Source organism: Hylobates moloch, unplaced genomic scaffold (genome assembly GCF_009828535.3).
Source record: "Hylobates moloch isolate HMO894 unplaced genomic scaffold, HMol_V3 SCAFFOLD_14, whole genome shotgun sequence".
Lineage (NCBI taxonomy): Eukaryota > Metazoa > Chordata > Mammalia > Primates > Hylobatidae > Hylobates > Hylobates moloch.
Window position 1 is genome coordinate 22,332,791 of NW_026652289.1, and position 23,843 is coordinate 22,356,633.

General features: G+C 33.4%; 1 pseudogene; it reads right to left on the minus strand.

The window, feature by feature from the left end:
* Positions 1-11,489: 11,489 nt before the first annotated feature.
* LOC116481534 (elongation factor 1-alpha 1-like) overlaps positions 11,490-23,843 on the minus strand; it is a 49,057-nt pseudogene continuing 36,703 nt past the window's right edge.

A 23,843-nucleotide genomic window follows, 5' to 3' on the forward strand; every position in this document is an offset into this window, starting at 1 on the left:
CACTCACCCGCTCCACGATGGGTTGAACATAGTGAGTCCGAGTGAGTGGAGTTTGATCCCACTGGTGCAGAGGCAGCCAGCCTGTTCCAGCGCTCCTGCACACCAGTTCCCACCTCTTTCGCTCACACACTCCCTCCTGCTAGGAGTTGAGGCAGCAGGCTGAGTTAGCAAGGCACCTCTGTTGCGAGTCCTGAGAAGGGATCAGGGAAATACTCGTTTCACTACCTTATGTTTCAGAAGACCCATCCCTGCCTACGGTTCAAGTAGACTCTGTTAGATCCAGGAGAAAACAATGAAAGCATGTAGGAAGGTCCTGCAATAAACAAGAATGAGTGGAGTAAATCTGACTTCAGGGTTATAGCCACTGAGCTGATGAAACATAGTCATACTCTGCATGTAATAAAATACAACACCCAAGGGACCTGCTGAGATGCACTCATTTCTAGACTTGCAGGATTCCAGGACGTTTCCTTAACCCTCCTTTATGGCTCATCTATTATGAAGTTTCTAAGTTCATGCGTTCAAAGAAAGGAATAAAGACATTTTCTTCAGACGCATTCTTCTTTGCATCTTGCAACCTAAACCTCTTCTAACACAAGGGAATATAAATATGTTTTGCCCACTGGCTTTTAAGCAGATGGAGTAGTCAGTCCACCACAGAAAGACCAAAACTCAAATGAATATCTCAAGGATTTTTCCTGTCACATTCTTTCCCTAATAAATAAATAAATATATAGAGAGAGTGATAGAAATAAATATGGCATAAATAAAAATATGCCCAGCCTATATTCATTCTCATCTTGCCCCAGCAAAGGTGAAGATTGAAATAAATGTTTCTTCTAGAAATTATATATATAAAATATACAATAATATAAAATATAATATATACTGTTATATAGTATAGAGCATATACTATTATATTTAGTATAATATATAATATAATATATAGTTATATATAGTATATCATGTATTTTATTATATATTATATAATTATATATACATTATATATGTACATGTATATTATATATTTATGCAGATTATATATTATATATAAATGTAGTTTGTTTTTTCTAGAAATTATAATATATAGGATATATTATATATTATGTAAAGTATAGTATATATTAAACTCTATATATTATATATAGTTATATGTAATATATAATTAAATATATTTTCTATTATATATTCATATATAACATACATAAATATATAATAAATGTATAATATAAAATATATATAATGTCTAGAAAAAATATTTATTTCTATCTTCATGTTTGCTGGTATAAGATGAGAATGAATATAGGTTGGAAATATTTTTATATGACATATATGACAGTAGTCTCCAGAATGGGTTGTATGTATCCCTAGCAGGTTTGTATGGGATACTCCACTGAGGTACAAAAAGCATATGATACAACTTTAACAGTTCAGTTTCCAATGTCTGGACTTTTCACAGTATCCATAAACATCTAGAGGCAAAAAGGGAAGGTTCTAAGTTTGGCAAAAATAGTGGGAGGCCTTTGAGTTGCTTTCATATGTACATCCCTGGTTTTGTAGAGACTCAATTTGCAAGACAATGATCGCTGCTTTAATTCCCTTATAAATAGGGTTATAGCATGAATGATATCAGGAAATGACCCATTCATTCAACTGCATTGTCTTCAATTTCCTTTTTTTATGTCAGCTGATGGATTTTCAGTTTTTCTTTCTGAGTATCAAACTAAATTTTTATATTGTTTGAGGAAATGGAGCTGAACTCAGAGGACCGTTTTATATTAGAGATTCAAAAAGTCTTCTGGTGTATAGGATTATAATTTTGTTTTAAATTTGATTTCTGCCTTTTAATCTTGTCAAATGAGTCTCTAAGATTGGTTGCTATACTTAGTTTGTATCTTTGCATAGTTATCAATAAAGATAGCTGTTTAAGAGGAGAGCATTTTGAGAAGTTTTCTTTTTAAATATAGCCAAATTATTTATTGCATAGGTGACTCAAGGCAAAAATATTTTCTTCCTAGAAAGTCTCAAAGACAACTTTCCAGGTGTGGAATACCGTGGATGTAAGTGATGTTTTTAAAATGACAGCAGATGATGTCGCCCAAATTATCCCCCCAAAATTTACTCCCAGAGATAGGCTAAGATAGCAAAAGATCTTTGCTGCCAAGGGCAGTTAAGGCTGAAGTTTTTGAGTGGTGTCTCCTGCCTCCTCATGAAATTGTGAACACATGAGTATGTGGACACATGGAGTTGCCTCCAGTCCCAGGCCCACCAACCTGAGACATCAGGCAGGCACTTGTGGGATTGGCTTTCCCAGCACTAACCAGGCAACAAAGGTTGAGATGACAAATGCGCCTCATGGAGGGGACTTCTTATTAAGACACACTCCCCTGAGAATTTGGCATATTTGGAGCAAAGAGAGTGGGTCTTAATAATCTATGTGTCTTGGGTTCTCCGTCCTTTTAGACTGGCCACATGATGTAATCTGACAATAACCCTTCTTGCTGGCAGGGACTAAGAGAAGGTGTTCTCACTTGGTCACAAAAGCCAGGCTCTCAAGGCATACAACAGGACAAAGGGGAACTTCATCCACTATGGTTTCTCAGGGACTCACAGTACAGTTTGTCTAAACCAACACCTACGGGATGTGAATCCAAAACTCACCAGTCTCTGGGCCCAGCTTGAGCAATGTGCTTCTAAGGGTTTTAGGTCTGTGTTTTATAGTTCCCTTCTTTATGACAAATAACATAGAGACCAAGAAAAACAGAGACCATTTTCAGGAGGAGAAGCTTGAACAAATTCAAAAATTAAGTAGCACATACAATTGCACTACAAAACTCATAAAATACTTTTAGGTGTAAATCTTCCAACATATGTGCGATGTCTATATTCTAAACTATAAAACAAAATATTTCATGTTTATTGATTAGCAGACATCATTATTATAAAGATGTCAATTCTCAATGTCATCTATAAAATCACTGCAACTAAAAAGCCAACAAAAAAGTACTGGAAGGATATTTTTAGTGTTGGAGAAGCTGATTTTAAATTTCAGGTAGAAACACAGATGAAGATGAAGAACAAAGTTAGATTTCTTATATTTTCTGACTTCAAGACAAATCATTATCAGATTTCAAAACTACAGTAACCAAGACAGCATGATATTGAAGAATTTATGGACATGCAAATTTGTAGGAGAGAATAGAGAGTCAAGCAATAGAAATGCTAAATATAGTCAGCGATTTACAACAAATATGCAAAAATAATTAAGTATAAAAAATAAAATATTTCAATAAATTGTGCTGGAACTAATAGACAACCACATATAAAGGGATATTTTTATTACAGAATATGCATTACATGTGACATATTGTATATGTTGTATATTCACATATAGTTACATATTTGTATAACTTTTATATAATTATATGTTATATATTTACATATAGTTATATATAATTATATAAAAGTTATACAAATATATAACATAATTATATAAAAGTTATATAAATATATAACTATATATAAATATACAACATATACAATATGTCATATATAACATATTCTATAATAAATACATATTGATTATACATATTTGTATATATAGTTATGTTTATATGCAACTTATATACACACAAATGTTCTTATATTTGTATATATATATTTTAATATATATATACATATATATAACAGCCTCTTTTTATACCGCATATATACCTCATTTATATCTCACTTCCTATAAAAAACTTGAAACCACTTTTAGATCTAACGTAAGACAATATTTTTAAGCTTAAAATCTTGTAGAATTAAGCATTTGGGACCTTGGCATAAGTAATGATTCCTTAGACATGATACCAAAAGCATATAAGAGAAAAAAATTGATAAATTGGTCTTTATAAAAATTTAAAACTTCTGTTATCTGAAATATAGTGTTAGGAGAAAGGAGGGAGATACTACATTTTGGGAAGAAATATTTGCAAATTATATAAAGGATCTGTATCCAGAATAAAAAACAAAAACTAAAACCTGCAAGCAATATGAAAACAAACAACCCATTTAAACAATGGATAAAAATCTGGGCTGGCCGTGGTGGCTCACGCCTGTAATCCCAGCACTTTGTGAGGCTGAGGTGTGTGGATCAGGAGGTCAGGAGTTTGAGACCAGTCTAGCCAACATAGTGAAACCCCGTCTCTACTAAAAATACAAAAAAATAGCTGGGCCTGGTGGCACATGGCTGTAGTCCCAGCTACTCAGGAGGCTGAGGCAGGAGGATCGCTTGAACCTGGGAGATGGAGGTTGCAGTGAGCCAAGATTGCGGTGTTGCACTCCAGCTTCAGGGACGGTATGAGACTCCGTCTCAAAAAAAAAAAAAAAATCTGAACAAGTACTTCATCAGATAAGATATACAGATGGTAAATAAGCACAAGAATAGATGTTCAACATCATTTGTCATAAGGTATCGCAAAAGAAAAACTGGACAAATGTATCAAAAGACCCCGATTAAAACGTCTAAACAAACAAACTGACAAAGAGAAGTGTTGATAAGAACAAAAAGTTCAGAAATTCTCATGCACTATTGCTGAATATGCAAAATGTTACAGTTATTTTGGAAAGTAATTTGGGAGTCTTCTTAGAGCATCAAGCATACACTTGTGCTATGACTCTGTAATCCCACTCCTAGATACCTCTCCAAGTGAAACAAAATACTAAGTTTACTAAGAAACCTATATCAGAATATCTATACCAGCTTTATTTTTAATATACCAATACTGGAAGCAAAACAAATCTATCTCAACTGAGAAATAAAAAAGTGATATTTGCTTACAATAGAATACTACTAAATGACAAAAAGTACAAACTATTGATATACACAACATCATAATGCATAAATAAGTGACACCCAAATCCTTTATAGCATGTGATTTTATTTATATGGTCTCTGTAAAATTATTGGGGCCTGAAACAATGAATGCTGGGTTAATGAACAGGCTGGCTACAGCCACAAAGGACATTTAGAGAAATCTCTCCAATGATGGAATTGGTGTATATTGTTGATTATTGTGGTGATTATCTGAGTGTACTCATTTGCCAAAACTCATGAAACTGTAAACTAAAACTGGTGAAATTTATTGGATATACATTATACCATAATAACACCAATGGAAAAATTCCTACATGATATAGTTACAATTAGTACTTAAACAGTCACCTGTTAAAATTGTCCTTTCTGATGCACATCCTTTCTGCTGTACTATATTTCAATTTGGATCATTTTCCTTCCTTAGTATTTCCTGTAGAGTAAATCTTCTGAGTGTTTCTTTTTTATTTTTCTTCTTGTCTTTGAGATGAGGTCTTATTCTGTCACCCAGGCTGGAATGCAGTGGTGCAATCATGGCTCACCATAGCCTCAAACTCCCTGGCTCGGGTGATTCTCCTGCCTCAGCATCTCCAATAGTGGGACCACAGGTGTGCATTACCATGCCTGGCTATTTTTAAAAATTATTTATAGAGATTGGGTCTCCCAGTGTTGCCCAGGCTGGTCTTGAGCTCCTGACCTCAAATGATCCTCTTGCCTTGACCTCCCAAAGTGCCGGGATTATAGGTGTGAGCCACCATGTTTTTCAAAAGTGTCTCAAATTCACCTTCTTTTTTTAAAGAAGGTTTTTGCTGGTATAGAATTCTGGATTGATGTTTTCATTGCTTTTTGTTGTTGTTTACTTTAACATATTCCGGATGTCATTCAATTATTTTCTTGTATCTATGACTTTATTATGAATGGTTCCAGGCAGGTAACTAGATCTCTGAAAGCCAGATTCACTTTACATATAATCACTTGCTTCTGGTAGACTAAAATATGAGGCAAAATGAAGCCCAGAGCAATACTACAAGTTGGAGAATTGCTGAAAGAATGTCTTCTTGGCAGAAGGATTTTGGACTTTTTTTTCACTTTCGTTTCTTACAGCAAGTTTTGTATAAAACTGAGCATGGAAATTCTCAGTATGGTTGCATAAATTACATATATGCAGATCGTTTTATTTAATTTTTTAGCTGAATATCATTTATATACAACATCCATAGTTTCTACTAAGGATTCAAACATCTGACACTTAGTGTGACCCTACACTCACACCATGTATAGAGGATATAAAACTTTGTAGAAAGGGTATAAATTCTGATAAATGGAAGCTATGTCCTAAAAGATAACAAATATAATCAATGTAATGTAACAGATATGTGCTGTATATAACCTAATACTTTCTGAAGTGTAACATTAGTCTATCAAATTTATGATATTTCAGCTATATAAAATGACTTAAAGGCATATATCCTCATTTTATTGCACATTAATTTTATGTGTAATGGACTTGTGTTGGAAGCGATAGATGGCAGTATTGGTTCATTATTAAAGATAATTTATAATTATCTCATTTACCCATTATCCATCTAACCCTATTATTTTTCTATGGTTTTATAGGTAAGTGTGTGAAGATATTTAAAAAATTAATTTAAAGACAGCTTCAATACAAAAAACCTAGGTAACTTTGATTTGCATTTTCTCTCTGTAAAAAACATTAACCGAGGAACGACAAAAGTAGGGAACAAAATGCTTTATTCTTTTCTTTTATGTGTGGTTCAGAATAGATTACTCACAAAGTCAGTTAAAAATTATCACAGTGTGCTGGTGTGGGATCATCCATCCTCTTCACCTTCAGTTCATTGAGAACATTTGTTCCTAGTAAGCTTTCCAGAGCACTTTCCATAATACCTCCTTAGCCTTTGAAATCACTTTGATTATAACATATTATTTAATTCTGAAGCTAAATCAAATGCAATAAGAAATATCTATTTTCCCAAAATAGGTTTTCTGTTTTTCTGGGGAAAAAAGAAATTAAATTTTAAGTGAACAATGAAAAACTGAATATTCTATAGACAAGAAAGAAAAGTATTAATTTTAAATAGTATCAGGAATATGACTAAGGGGCGTGCATAAAAAATTATTGCCATGATAAGATAACATTACAATGAATTAGTCATATATTGCAGAAGAAAGAAACCAAAAAAGACAGCATATTTTGGGTCACCTAGTTAATATTCTTTACTAAATGTTTCTAATATTATAAAGGTAACTGCAATGACCTATTAAGCTTACCTTGAGATGACTGTTGGTGATTGTTTGATAGCTGAATAATGCATGTCACTGATGAATCCATTTAGTTCTGTTGTGTGAGTGTGTTAGATTTCAAGGAGTGTGTTAGATTTCAAAACAAAGTCCGATTTTAAAGTTATACTTTATTTTCTTCTTTATAAAGAGAACAAATATCAATTCCAGTTAACAGCTAGAGTAAGAAGGTAACAATTTAACATCATCAAATTGTCATGAAGGCTTTTGGCAACAAGAATGCAATGTCATGGAACCACGCTAAAGTGCTCCGTTCTTCACCTGCAAAATAATATTTCACACTTTCGTTTTGCACCATAAACAGCAACTGATATGGGAGCAAGTTGAACTTGGTTGTAAAATTCGCAAAATAATCAAGATATCATTGTAATTCTTCCTTTTGAATTAACCAAATTTGAAAAGATAACTCAAAATTATTGGTATTAATTTTTTCTTTGTATTTTGATACCCACTTTTTATCTTCTGCGTTTCAATATCAGACAAATGACAGCAAACCCTCCCTTGATTTAACCTATGCTAATTATTACTCTTTTTAAACTTTTCAATGTGTCTTTTTATTGTGGAAAAAAAAACCCCTCTTTAAGATAATTAGGTATAATTTCCAAATGCCAGTTATTGATTTAGAAAAATGATAACTCCATGTAAGTAAGTAAATTGCCTGAGGTCAAATAGCAAATCACTGAAGGAGATTTCGAATGAAGAATTCTGATCATCTGCTCCTCCATCTTTCTGCTACCTCGTGCACCTTCCAATTTGAAAACTGTTCTTTTACAGATTCAAAGGTTTTTGAAAATATTTTAAATTAATTCTCAAAACCACAGATTTATGGTCTAAAAGGAGATAATCCAAAATATTGTAGGTACAAAGTAACCATATTTAATGAGCATAAGAATTGTATTAATAATTTATTTGCACTCATAAACATTTTGACATATTGTATTTGAAAATAGACCATGACATGTTTATGATACAAAAAGGTAGCTAAAATTTTACCTGTAAAATTACAGAAGCTAACATGAAATTGAATCTTAAACTATATTGAACTCTTAATGATTTCATTAAAGCAGGAAGAGACTTCTTTAAAACAGTTATTTCACAATTAGAGCCCAGACAACAAAAGCACAAAAAATAACAAAAAACTATAATTTAGACTTTATCAAATTTTAAACTGTTGTGCATTTAAGGAAACAAGAAAGTACAAAGCCAAGCTATATTATGGAAAAAACTTTAGAAAAACTTATGTCTGATAAGGTATTCAGCATATATATTGAACTCATGACAACTCAAATACAGTCCATTTAAAAAAAAATAGGCAAAGAATTTGAATAAGTGTTCTCCAAAGAAGCTGTACAAATGACCAACAAGCACATAAAAAGATGTTCAGCTTCATTAGACATTAGGGAAATGGAAATCAGAACTAAAATAAGCTGCCACTTCAACCCACTGAGATAGCTATCAAAAAACAAAGAGACAGACAAAAAAATACTCAGAATAATAGTCTGGGGAAGACGTGGAACAATTGGACATCTTATGCATTGCTGATTGGAATGTAAAATGGTGCAACCCTTATCGGATAAAGTTGGTCCTCAAAAAGTTAAACGCAGCTGGGAGCAGTGGCTTACACGTGTAATTACAACACTTTGGGAGTCCCAGGCAGAAGGATCATCTGAGCCCAGGAGTTCGAAACCAGCCTGGGCCACAAAGCAAGAGCCTCGTCTCTACAAAACATAATTAAAAACAAAAATTAGTTGGCCATGGTGGCACATGCTATTTGGAAGGCTGAAATGGGATCATCCCTCGAGCCCAGAAGTTTGAGGGTACAGTGAGCTATGATTACACTATGGAGCTTGCTCCAGCCTGGGTGACAGATCACGACCTCGCTCTCTAAAATCAAACAAAACAAAACAAAAAGTTGAACACAGAATTACCAAATAACCCCAAAATTCCACGCCTTCATATATATCACCACAAAATTAAAATCAGGTATTCCAACAAATACATTTACAGATATGTTTACAACAGCACAAAATGCAGGTTGGTGGTTTCCAGGAGCTGGAGGAGGCGGGGAAGCAACTATTTAATGAATATGAAGGTTTATTTTGTAATGATGAAGATTTTTTGAAACTAGATAGAAAAGGTAGTTTTACAAAGGAGCAAATGCCATTTAATTGTTCAATTTGATTGCTACTAAATGCCATTTAGTTGTTCGCTTTGACATGGTTAATTTTTATATTGTCAGTTTCACCTAAATAAAAAATTTCAAAGAAAATATGCATCTCAGGATGTTTTTAGCCAGACTATACCTTTAGCTAAATCTTTCCATGTAGATAGACTAGATTCCAAAGGTAAAAACTGGCATGGATGATGAAGACGTCTTTCAAGGTTACTCTCATTTGGTTTATAGCTTCATTAGCCAAAAAAGCAGTGCAAAGGAGGACGTAAAACAGAAAAGACAACACGTGACTTCATCTGGATTTCTGTTGCCATTCTTATACAAACCTGCCCACATTTGAACAGAATTAGTTCAGACAGTGAAGACTGCGCAATCAGTGAAGGAGCTACTGCCTTAAGTTACATTAGACTTGTAGAAGACCGTGTCAGCAATCAACAGCCCACCTCCTACCAGGTAAGGAGGTTCTTCATATTTCATAGTTGTATACTTCACCTTATTTTTTTTTTTACTAGGCCTTTGGTCCAGTAGCGGTGGTAACTATAGAATTGTAAAAGTTTTTTTAAATTATTTTTTCTATAAATTATTTTTCTATAAATTATATCCACAATGTTTATTTGACCATGTTGTTGCTTGGAAGGCAAACAAAATAATGTACAGATGGCATATCAAGTATACAAAAATAAAATCAACAGTGACTATCAGCGAACATTGGTACAATGTATGAGTGTAGCTCTACATGGTGCAATCTCACGTGTAGGCTGGTGTAAACATTACCACAGTCAAGCCATAGAACTCTTCCATTATCATAAATATTCCCCTCGTGCTATTTCTTTACAGTCCCGTTCACCATCTTCTGATAGGCCCTAACTCTACCTTTCGGCAACCACTAATTTGTTTTTTCTTTTCTATAATTTGGCCACTTTTTATTGTTATGTGAAAAGTTTTACATACTATGTGACCTTTTTAAGATTAGCTGTTTTCAGTCGGCATGATGGCCTCAAGATTCATTCAGGCTGTTGATTGCATCAGCAGTCGGTTACTGTTTGTTGCTAAATCATACTCTATTATCTGGATGTACCAAGTTTATTTAACCACTTGTCCATAAGGGAGCACTTTGGTTGTTTCCAGTTTGGGGCTGTTATAAATAAAGGTGCTATAAATATTTGTGTAGAGATACTTGCATAGACACACATTTTCAGCTCCCTGGCTTAAATGGCTAGGAGTGCAATTGCTGGATCATATGATAAGCATATGTTTAGTTTTTTTACAAAATTTCCAAACCACTTTTTAAGCTACTTCTAAAAGCAGCTGTTCCATTTTACATTTCTACCAACGGTATATGAGAGATTCAGTTTCTTTGTATCCTTACCAACATTTGGTATTGTCACTTCAATTTTTTAAAATTTTTACTGTTCTAATAGGTGTGTAGTCATATCACTTTGTAGTCTTAATTCACATTTCCCTAACGGCTAGTGACGCTGGATATCTTTTGATGTGCTTATTTATCATAAGAATGTTGTTTTCAGTGAACTGCCTCTATGTATCTTTGGACATTTTATAATTGGATTTTTTATTGTTGCATTTTGAGAGTTTTTTACATATTCCAGATATAAGTCCTTTTTCAGATACGTGCTTTTATAATGCTTTCTCCGTCTGTAGCTCGTCTTTTCATTCTCTTTACAGAATAATGCACGCACAAAAATATTTTAATTTTGATGAAGTCAATTTATCTTTTTTTATTAACTGATCTTGTTCCTGGTGTTACATATAAAAACTTTTTTTAAAAACTGTAGGTTGTAAAGGTTTTTCCCTATGTTATATCCTAAAAGTCTAATAGTAAATTTTTTCTCATTAAACTTTTTTAATGAGTCTCAAAATTCTGTGACAAATTTTTGGTCAAGTTGTTTCCATTAAAAAGTACTGATTTTAAAAACTAATAATTTCAACCTGCCACACCCAAAAAAGAAAACCAAAGTGGTCCACAAAACCTTCTCCTTTCCTTCTGAAGGTTTCACGATGCATTGTTATCATTAACCAGTCTTTTACTACTAAACTTAAATGGCCAATTGAAACTAATGGTTCTGAGGCTGTTCTTCCACCACTGATTAAGACCGGGGTGGCAGGTATTAGGGATAATATTCATTTATCTTTCCGAGCTTTCTGTGCAGACTTGGTGACCTTGCCAGCTCCAGCAGCCTTCTTGTCCAATGCTTTAATGACACCCACGGCAACTGTCTGTCTCATATCACGAGCAGCAAAGTGACCCAGAGGTGGATAGTCTGAGAAGCTCTCAACACACATGTGCTCACCAGGAACCGTATCAACGATGGCAGCATCACCAGACTTCAAGAATTTAGGGCCATCTTCCAGCTTTTTACCAGAACAGATATCAATCTTTTCCTTCAGCTCAGCAAACTTGCATGCAATGTGAGCTGTGTGGCAATCCAGTACAGGGGGAGAGCCAGTGCTGAACTGGCCTGGATGATTCGGGAGAATCACCTGAGCAGTGAAGCCAGCTGCTTCCATTGGTGGGTCGTTTTTGCTGTCACCAGCAACGTTGCCAGGACGAGCATCCTTGACAGACACTTTCTTGACATTGAGGCCCACATTGTCCCTAGGAAGAGCTTCACTCAAAGCTTCATGGTGCATTTCTACAGATTTTACTTCAGTTGTAACATTGACAGGAGCAAAGGTGACCACCATACCAGGTTTGAGAACATCAGTCTCCACTTGGGCAACAGGAAAAGTACCAATACCATTAAGGCTTGTCAGTTGGACGAGTCTGTGGTAGGATGCAGTCCAGAGCCTCAAGCAACGTGGTTCCACTTGCATTGCCATCCTTACTGGTGACTTTCCATCCCTTGAACCAAGGCATGTTTAATATGCACATTTATGATTGATTTTTATTTAATATTAATGTAGGGTGTGGTTTTTTTGTTTCCCTTATGAACAGCCAATGACTTCAGCACCATTTGTTAAAAGTACCATGCTTACTCCAGGAATTGCTTTGTACTTTTGTGAAAAGTCAGTTGGCTATCCTTGTTTGGAAGTTATTTCTGGGTACTCCATTCTGTTTTGTTTATCTTTGTTGTATCTCTACCTCTTAAAACGGTACCGTCATGAGTACAGTAGCCATATAGTTAAGTTTTCGTATTGACTAGAGTTAGTCTACCCATTTTATTATCTAAAATATTGCTTTAACTATTTTTATTTCCTCTTATTTCTATACAACTTTTACAATACAACTTTTATAATTGCTTGTCTAGAAAAGTCTTAGGGGGATTTTCAAAGGAATTGCAATGAACATTTCTCTCAATTTGGGGAGAATTTACATCTTCAACATAATTCTTCCAATATATAAACTTTGAGGTGCTATTTATTTAGATTTTCTTTAATATTGCAATATTCAGTATACAAATACACTTTCATATATTTTTATTTTGTCTATTGAATTTTTCAGTTTTAAAGTTTCCACATTTTTAATCTTCTGTTTTTTCATGTGTCTATTTCTGTGCTATACTTTCTTTTTCTTTCCATTTGTTTCAAATGTATTTGTAATTGCTTGTTGAAACAGTTAATAATAGCTGTGTTAAATTTCTTTTGTGATCATTTAAATATTTCTGTCATCTTAGTTTTAGTATCTGTTGATTTTCTCATTTTATTTAACATGAGATATTACAGATTCTTGCTATAATGAGTGACCTTCAATTAAAATCTTGACATTTTTATAGCATGTGATGAGACATTTGACCTTATTTAAAACTTGAATTTTAGCAGGCATCCTCTGACATTGTTCTAGCAGCTGAAAGGTGGCATCAACTCCTTAGTGCTACATTGGAATATGAATTTATTATGCCAATGTTAGAATTAGGCTTTTGAAACACGCTCTACTTCTTACATAAACTAAGTAATATTGAATTTCTGGGCTCACTAATAACTATCATAGATCTTTTTAAAAATGATGATGTTCATGACATAATATTTTAATCACTGTAGTTTTTATAATAGATTGATAACTAGAATGACAGGCCACCCTGCTTACTCTTCCTCAGGGGTGTCTTGGTAGCATTATTATTTCGCTTTTCTGTAACATTCAGGTTCAGCTTGTCAATGTTCTTTATAAGTAAACACCATGTAAAAATTTTTAAATTGCATTCAATTTATTAATTAACAGAGAATTGATACCTTTACAGTAATGGGTCTTTCACACCCATAAGCAAATTATCTTTACATAATTAGATCTTTTCTAATAATCTTCATTGAGAATTAAAATTTTCTCTGGGTAAATTTTAGATCATTGTTATATTGATATCTAGATATCCTTGTTGTTGTTTACATGTTTAATATATTTTAATTATATTTTTTAATATTACTGACAGATACAAAAATGTAATTGAGGTTCTTTTTTCAGGCCTAAACTAACCAAATTGAGTTTAGATATCGTGTTTATTTGTATTGCTGTTTTTCAGAAAACCTTTTGTGTTCTATGCAGGTAATCGAATTATTTTGAAAAATAATTAAGTTTATTCTTTTCTATCAAAATTCGAGTATTTCCTCCCTATATAATACTACTTAACCTTATATTTTCTTGATATAACACAATCGTTTTGAGTTTCAGTACCATAATAAATAAAAGTGTTATAGCAGTCATCTTTGTTTAATCTATGATCCCAAATGATAAGCATTCAATATTTTGTATTAATGTGTTTTATTTACTCCTCACATTGTTTGTGTCTCTGTCTGTAAATAGCCTTTGTTGGGACAGAGTATCCCTGCTCTTTTCTTGTTTGAGAAGATTTATATTAATGGACAGATGCTACATTTTTTATTTTAGATTTTAGATTTTTTTTCTGCATCTATCAAGATCATGCTATTTTTTTTTTACCTTTATGTTTTGATAATGTGGTTGAAAGTTTATCTACCAATGCAGTCCTACATAAATCCTGGTCAATATAATATACTTTGGTTTGGTTTCTCTATTGGTTTTATATGTCGTAGGAGTTGATTTTCTAAAAATTTTTGTTTAGGATTTTGCTTTTACGTTCATTGAAAAAATCGGATTATCACTTTACTTTCTGTTCCTTATTAAATTTTGGTATTAAGGCCTTATAAAATAATAAGTTGGGAAGAGCTTTCTTTTTCCCAGTTTTTGGGAGAAGTTTCTGTAATGTTTATTGCTTTTTCAAATTTGAGCAGAATTTAGTGGTGAAAGCATATGGAAATAGAAATTTATTTGGACAGAGTTTAAATTGTAGATTAAAGTTTTTAATGGTAAAGAATTAAATATGCATATTTTATTAGGGGAGTATACAGTGATGTAACTAGTGGCCACAGCACTCCCTGAGGAGCTCATTGTACTTGTGTGATTTTGGAAAGAGTTTTTTCCAACACTTTAAACCATGGAGAAACAGAGACATCTCCTTGTTATTATCTTTTAAGAAGTGAATTTTATTTTTCTAGTTCTTTATCTCAGTGCATATGTAAATCTTTTTGGACAGAATAGATGTAGAGGTTTTAGACACTACTCCTCATTGTGTGTTTATCCAAGGCTCTCCCTTATCTTCTCAAGCCTGCCTTAAACATATTAAGGTCTTTGGATTCTCAGGGCATTTATTAGTATCAGAGACCACTTAGCTTCCTTGATTTTATATAAATGAGTAAAAATATGTGTAAGAATTAGTAATATGATTAGATCAGTGTAGTTAATGTTAATAATGCAAGGATACCAGTCATTTCACCTTTAATACACACCTGTCATGGCAACATCTTATTTTCACATCAATTTTAAACTAAACGTCAATTATAGGGTATAATAAGAAGGGTTCAACACTAAAACTTTATAGGCCTACCTTTCCACAGAGTAATTAAACATATTCTCTCAGTTTAAAATTAAAGAACAAAGAAATATACATAATAATAATTGAGAGAATAAATATTCAAGATTCAGCAATTATTTATGAACGATTTTTACATTTTGTTTTCATTTTAAAAGCCTATCCTAGATACAGTGTTTAATGCTAAATGAATAATATTAAATATTGTCTGAACCATTACATTTTTAATAAGATTTGTTCTGATAAATCACAAGGAGTCCAAAGGAATTCACCCATCCATTTAAATGCTCATTGTTATTAAAAGAAGAGAGAATTTATGTCAGGGTGTTTTTTAGATTTACTAGTTCCAAGAGCAGAACAAATTATTTTCTGTAGGCTAAAAATGAAAACTATTTATCTTCGTCCTTGTATCCAAACTATATTTCACAGCTCGTGAGACTCAAATGGGAGTCACTTTTCAATAAAATTCATGCTTGATTTTTTTCTACAGTTAAAAAACAAAAATGTTTATAGTGAGTGGGGGAGTACTGTCAGAAAGAGGGGCTACAAAATAATCCATCATATAGTAAAGACATGATATTAATGGTTTTGAATCTTATAAAAGGCAGATATTATGTTGAGGAGAGTTAAAAAAGCTGGCACTGCATTTTGAAATGACAGTAGAATGAAGTCTATCTACAGAATGATTATTCATAATACAGTAAAAAGATTTTGGATGAATAGTAATAATCAGGCATTTTTATGCAAATTTTTGACCATCTCTCATTTCCTGAATACAAAGATATATGTTTATAATCAAATAAACATATAAAGTGCCCACTGCATATGCATATTTTGTGTATTCAATTGTGCTGACTCCCAAATTCATAAGTTGAAGCCCTAAGCTAAAGTGACTATATTTAGATATATGGCCTTTAACAAGGTAACTAAACTTAAATGAGGTCCTATGGGTGAGACCCTAATTCAATATTACTAGTGTTTTTATAGGAAGAGAAAGAGACACCAGAGATGCGCACACAAACAAAAGACCCTCTGAGGACACATCTGGCAGACACTTTCTGCAAGTCAAGCAGAGACCTCAGGAGAAAATAAACCTGCCAATACCTTAACTTTGACTTCCAGCCTCAAGACCTGTAAAAAAATCAATTTCTGTTATTTACATCACCTAGTCTCAGGTATTTTGTTATGGCAGTCCTAGCAGACAACTACACATATTAATAGAAAAGGTGATTATGTGAAGGAGAAAAAAAATTTGGAAAAGTTACTGTGTTTGTTTTCTCTAAATGTCATAATAAAATACCCCAGGTTGTGTGGCTTAAACAACATAAATTGATTTTCTCATTGTTCTGGAGGCGGGAAGCGTAAGATCAAGATGGTGACAGATTTGGTTTCACCTGAGACCTCTCTCCTTGGCTTGCAGAGGGCAGACTTCATTGTGTAATCAGATAATCTGTGTGTGCACTTCTGAGGTTTCTCTGTCTGTGTCCTGATCTCCTCCTCTCGTATGGAAACCAGACTTATTATATTAGAGCCCACCCTAATGACCCTACTATAACATAATTACCTCTTTAAAGGCAGTATCTTCAAATACAGTCACAGTCTAATATACTAGAGGTGAGGACTTCAACATATAAATGCTGGGGACATAGTTTAGCCATTCCAGTTACCTTTACATAACTCATTTTCAAAACAGGGTTAAAAAGGTGAAATGAAAAGAGTATTTTAATTTCGAACATATAATCTACTAAGAAGATACATTTTAGTGGCAAATTGCTACATGGAGGACATATATATTTATGCACTTGCTTACATCGCTTTAAGATTTTTAACAAAAATTTGCCACTAATAAAATGGAAAAATAGATGTATACTATTTTATTATTTAATGTCAATATTTTGTAGTTTGAGACATTTGCTGAGAATTAATGTTTCTTTACTGGGTGGTAAACTAACCACATCATTTTTGTTTTGTTTGTTTTTGCTTTCATTATGAAAGGTGGTGGCAAAATATCTATAAAATAGATAAATTATATGTGAACCTCTTTATCCCCTTCAGAAAGTATCAATTTATTGAAATTGTGCTTTATATCACTTCAATGCCCCAGTGATTATTTCAAATCAAATTTCAAATATTATATTGTGGCATCTATGAACAATTCTTCAAAATACGGAATTAGAAAAACTTTTTTTTTCCTTTACAGAAACACATAATCACAGAACCATGATCCTATTGACCACATTTAGGGTAAACTTTTCATTTGAATGAATGAGATATTAGAAGTAATTACATAATTTATTATAACTTATATGATGTGTCAAAATTTTCTTATTAAGGATTTTGAGAAATTGTTAAAATTTATGTTCTATATGTCAAATGAAAATTAGAAAGAATATTTAAAATTTTACTCAAATTTTAGATATGTTACTTAAGTCTAGAATAAGATTTATCTAACCAGAATTCTGTGAAGTAACACTGAGGTTTATAAGGTAAGATGATAAAATAAATCAATTATTGATTTCTACATTAGTGCACAATGACAGCGACTGAGAAATCCCATTAGCAATTTCATTCCTGGTTTTCCAGCCCTGTATATCAGTATTCAATATGACCATGTTTACTTGATTGAGTCAGTTCTACATTTGATAGTAATGACCATTGGTAATCACTGAACGTGGGATTGCAGGGAACTGATGTTACTCCCTCCTTCTGGAATAACTTACCCCAACCTCTTTTTATAGGCTGCTGACTAACTTAATGAACTGAATGGATTAAAATGGTGCAAGAGAAAAGGGCATTTTTACACAAAAGGAAGCATTTTCTGTGTTCCAGTTCAGCTGTTCCATTGACATTTGGTGTTGTTATCAATGTGAATTACTTAAGTCAGAGGTAAAATGTATGGTAAAGTTTCTGCGTTGTTATGATATGTGACTATTGAATTATTCTGAATATTTCTTGCATTGTTTAATGAAATCTGTCCTACAATTATATTTGGGATTTTTACATGGAAATTGTCATACAGAAAAGGATAATTTGACGCCTAGGCTTATGAGTAATACTTATAAAGTTGATGACACATCATAATAATATTTTTAATCACTTCAGCACATTAATGGGACAAAGAAAAAAGAAACATACAAAAGAAGTGCTAGTTATTAATATATTAACTATATATAGTATAAAATATTACTATATTTTATATGAGCTAATAATCCAATCAGGCCTATGACATTTCGTATTGTGTGTGAAACAATGTACAAATGCAGAAGGGCTCCTGCAAAGGAACAGGCAATGTTATCACAAGGTGACATTTATAACCTGACAGAAGATGCTGAGGTTTTTATTTATTTATTTATTTTTGGTAATAACAGACAAGCAAGTTTCTGTATTATCCAGACTGACGCGTCAACCATGATCTAGCATTTGCAAGATGTGTAATTTACTTTGACTTTCAAGAAAACGTCTTCTGATCTGAGGAACTTCCCAAGATATCAAAGGTAAAGGTATATTTAAAGATTTTTTATTTATATTTGAACATAACATGACTTGAATGAAGTCTTTTGGCATCCATGATATATTAGCATATATTAGGGTTCTCCAAAGAAATATAACTAGTAGGATATATATATATATATATACACACACACACACAAACACACACATGCATTTATTTGTGATAAAGCATTGGCTCATATGATTGTAGAGGCTGAGAAGTCCCAGGATCTGCAGTTGACAAGCTAGAGAAACAATGTATAGTTCTAGCCTGTCTGAAGACCCGAGTGTCAGGTGAGCTGATGGTCTAAGTTCCATTCCAAAAGCTGGCAAGCGATTTTAAAATGAGAAGTATCTCCAAGGTTAGCCATGTCTGTTACCATCCCGAGTGATGCCTCCAAAGGCTGAGTTATATCAAGACCTGTGGTAATATCAGCTGAGTTGGGAGGCTGAGACAGGAGAATGGCGTGAATCCAGGAGGCAGAGCTTGCAATTAGCTGAGATCGCGCCTCAGCACTCCAGCCTGGGCAACAGAGGGAGACTCCGTCTCAAAAAAAAAAGGAATTTCAATCACTTTTTTGATCTTGAGGTTTACTTCATGATGTAGTTCAGCTTGGAAAACTGACCATTCTCAGATGGGATTTTGTACGTTTCTTTGGTAAGCCTAATTCATTTACCAGGAGAATGATCGTGCATCTAGGAGAGTGATTTGTTGCCCCTCTGGATACATCAAAATAATGACAATAGACAAGGTCATTTAGGCAACAGGTGACAAGGTGATCAACATCCATTGGAAGGAGACATTCTGTCATATGGAACTGATATATGGTCACTGCCGGTCAGAGTCACCCTTTCCAAGATGTCTCACTGTCTTGGGGAAGCCAACTTCCTTCAGTTAGGACTCTGCAACACTCAGCCTAGGTAACAAGAAGGAGAGAAAAAGACCTTTACAATATTCCAACTCCCCATTTCATGCTTCCTTACAGAGGCATCAATATTTTTCAGATTGTTCTTTCTAATGTTTTTTTCCATTATGATAAACCCATATTTTCTTCATTAGTGTTTTTATTGTCATTGCTGTATTTTACTTCCCTTTTCATTTCTTCCTTCATGATCTGTGCTTTCATTTCCTTCATTCTTTATTTCTCTTATTTTAATTTCTCTTACTACTCTCCACATTTCTTTCACTGTCTTCAATCAACTTAGTCATAATTTGAAACTATTATGCATTCTATTGTATTTTGACTTTTTTGCTATATTAACGCTATTTGAGAATTCAAGTTGTATTTCAAGTTATATTCATCATATTTTATTCTTTATTCTTTATTTATTTATTTATTTATTTATTTTTGAGACGGAGTCTCGCTCTGTCACCCAGGCTGGAAGGCAGTGGTGCCATCTTGGTTCACTGCAAGCTCCGCCTCCAGGGTTCACACCATTCTCCTGCCTCAGCCTCCCGAGTAGCTGGGACTACAGGCACCCACCACCGTGCCCGGCTAATTTTTTTGTATTTTTAATAGAGATGGGGTTTCACCGTGTTAGCCAGGATGGCCTCGATCTCCTGACTTTGTGATCCTCCCGCCTCAGCCTCCCAAAGTGCTGGGATTACAGGCGTGAGCACCTGGCCCATATTTTATTCTTTTTAATGCTCCTTTCTTCATTCACCTCATTCTTCATTCACTACACCCTAATTATTATTTATTTACATTTAAATAATTTTTATCTCAGTCCCATTTCAGTACTCCTTTCTACTCTTCTATTATACTGACTTTTGATTAGGATAATAAGATATCCAGCATAAGCTGATATAGAGAAAGGCAGCATTTGCTTTTCAAATAAACACCAAAAATTATTATTACGTTATTGTATCTATAATTCACTCATCTCACTAGAGTACAATGAGCTGTATACTTGTGTAGGATACTTGTGTTTTTTCTTCCTTTTGTTATCTCTTTTTTCCTTTTTCCCTTTTGTTTTCCTTAATTTCTTCCTTCCTTCTTCCTTTTTACTTCCTCCTCTTTTTCCTTCTATGAGAAATCTTCTCTAATATTATAGTTTCCACAGAGAAAACTACAGATAATTTTTTTAAAGAACAAAATGGTCTATTTAAAGCATGGTTTTACATACTGACGTATAACCAGCGGTTACTAAATGTATTTTTGCCTGTTGACATATTTGAGTAATTTAAATGGATGTTTCATGATATCAATTATATTTTGGCAGTGTTAGAAAATATTGCAATATTTATCAGATATTAAATTTGTACACATTTTAAAGATCAATCCTGAAAAGTAAACCATGCTGCAAATGTAAATTCGTATTTTTATAAGCTTAATTGAAGATATCTTAAGAATGTGCAAGTATATATTGAATAAATAGAGTAGACGCAGCTAGAAAGCCTTGATTAAAGAAAACATACATGTTTGAACATCTGAAATTTCCAGCCTAACTTTAATATAATAGCTTTAATCAAACTTTCCTGAAATATATTAATTCAAATTCTTTTGTTTTCTTATATTTATTAAACTAAAAATGTCTGAAATTCTACTTATAGCAATAATATTTATTTTCATTAGTACTAAGTTTATTAAGAAGAAGAGTCTCAATAGCTTATTTTTTGATATTCTAATTATTTCCTCTCACTGTATTTCATTCTGTAATCTGTTTAATTTTTTTTTCCCCAGACTGAGTCTCCCCCTGTCACCCAGGCTGGAGTGCAGTGGCACAATCTCGGCCCACTACAACCTCCTCCTCCCGGATTCAAGTGATTCTTCTGCCTCAGCCTCCCAAGTAGCTGGAACTACAGGCGCCTGCCACCATGCCTGGCTAATTTTTGCATTTTTAGTAGAGACAGGGTTTCATCATATTGGCCAGGCTGGTCTTGAACTCCCGACCTTGTGATCTGCCCTCCTTGGCCTCCCAAACTGCTGAGATTACAGGCGTGAGCCACTGAGCCCAGCCTGTTTTAATTTTAATTTGCTAAAGATTTATTAAGCTTTTGTTACATACTAGATATATTTCTTGATAATAGTGACTGTTTAATACCTCCTGTCATGGAACTGCAGTTAAGGCTAGAATACAAATATTAATCAACTAATTATATGTATAATGGGCATATCAAAAAGAAGAACTAGAAAGTATAGAAAAGCTAGGGGATCAAGTGATACAAGATACAATATTTAGGAAGTGACATATAAAAGGAGATTCGAATTCATGAGTTAAAATGAACCCTATTTTATTTCTGATAAACTTCTATTTTTCTAACAACCGGTTCAGTCTCACAGTGTGTAGCCCACTTCGTGATTTCCCCCCTTTTTTATGCCTTTTGTGTTTAATGCTATTCTACTAACATAATATCAGAACACATTTTTCTTCTCTTATTTAAATACTATTTCTTTGTCAATCCTCAGAAAATTTTACAGTATTGGATTGTTTAACCCAATCCAAGGGTATTTATTTACTAGGTATATTGGATAGACCTTAGAGTTGTCCCCATATTCAAGTCCTGTATAAATCCTTGCCCTTGAATGTGGAAGGAGTCTGTGACTTGTTTCTAATAACAGAATACTGTGAAGGAAATTAGTGTCGCTCCTGTGCTTAGGTTACAGTATCTATGCACAGAGCTACCTCTTGTACCAGAGACACTCTTCCTTTTTACCTTTGGGGAAGTAAGCTCACCATGCTGTAATAGAGTCTATTTAGAGGACTGCCAAGAGGACCTCTTGTTTTTGATCATGAAATGGAAATGGAAGTTTGAAAAACTCTGCATTGTCTTAAGACATCAGCTTTGAGACAATGTTATGAAACACGAGAAGACTAATACAACATGAAAGTGTTCTTTATTTACTTTTGTTTCCATAAATAAAAGCACAAACTTTTTTCTTTTTTAGATTTTGTAGAATTTCTTCTTTTCATTTTTCTAGTGTGTAAATTTAAAGTACGTGCATCTTGTATTTTTTCTCTGTAATGCTCTATATTTTTTCCCAGTAACTATTCTTAATTTTTTGATAATTACATATTACAAACGCTTTCAGCGAGATGGTAATAATCTTAATTACATATTATACTTGAATTTCTTCATTCATTTTAAATAATTTCTATGCTTACAGAACTTTCATTCTCATCACTGACACTTTTATCCTTAAACTACATTGTTAATTTTTTTTTATTTTGACATATCCGTAAATTACAATTTTAAGTAATTTTCTAGGAGTTTGCATGATTAGAAAAAGGAAAAAATTAGGACAAAAGGAAAGAATAAACATGGAGACACACACACACACACACACACACACACACACGAGAGAAACAAAAAGGAAATGATAGTGATACAGACAGGATGCAGGAAAATACTAGGTAGAAAAGGGTGGTGCCCAGGAAAAACCCCACCATCAAGCTTGGAAACCCGTGACCTTAAATGGGAACAGACATTCCTGTTTTCACGCTCAAATATTGCCGTTTTCAAGACCATTGTGGCCCGCCACGCCCATATAAACCCCAAGCTCCACAAACAGAGGAGCAGCGGAGTGCAGAGTGGCAGAGCAGCACATCACAGAAGGAGAGAAGAGGAGAGTGTCTGAATGTCGGGAGGAGTTCTGCTGGGGACGCTCCCTGGCTCCTGCACCTGCCCCTCTGCATGCTCCCTGTTCTGTAAGGGATTTGAGTGAATGACAGACAAGCAAAGGAGCCACACCTTTGTCACAAGTCCCGCAAGGGGGTCAGGGAACTCTCTTGTTTCATTAGGAACCAGAAGCAATTACCAGGTGCTCAAAATATGGCAAATACGGCATTCATATATATTTTAACCTTCATTTCTCTAATCTATTAATTTTATTTTAAATCTTCATCTAAATTTTCTAAATTAATTTTAGCTAATTGGGAATTTTTTCTCTAACATCTTAATTTGAACATAAAACTACTTTAATTTTTCTGTTTGATTATGAAGACACTTTAGTTTATAAACTGAGTGAAATTTGGCTTTTACCAATAGTTTTATCATAAACCATCATGGTTTTCATTACTTTTGAGAGTTGTAAATTTCATCTTGAATTTCTTTTGATGCACGTGTTATCTAGGTATATGTCTTATGACTTTAAAATAAAAAGGAATTGTGTTAACTTTTAATATTCATTTTATAATATTCAGTTTATAATGATATGCTGTATATATT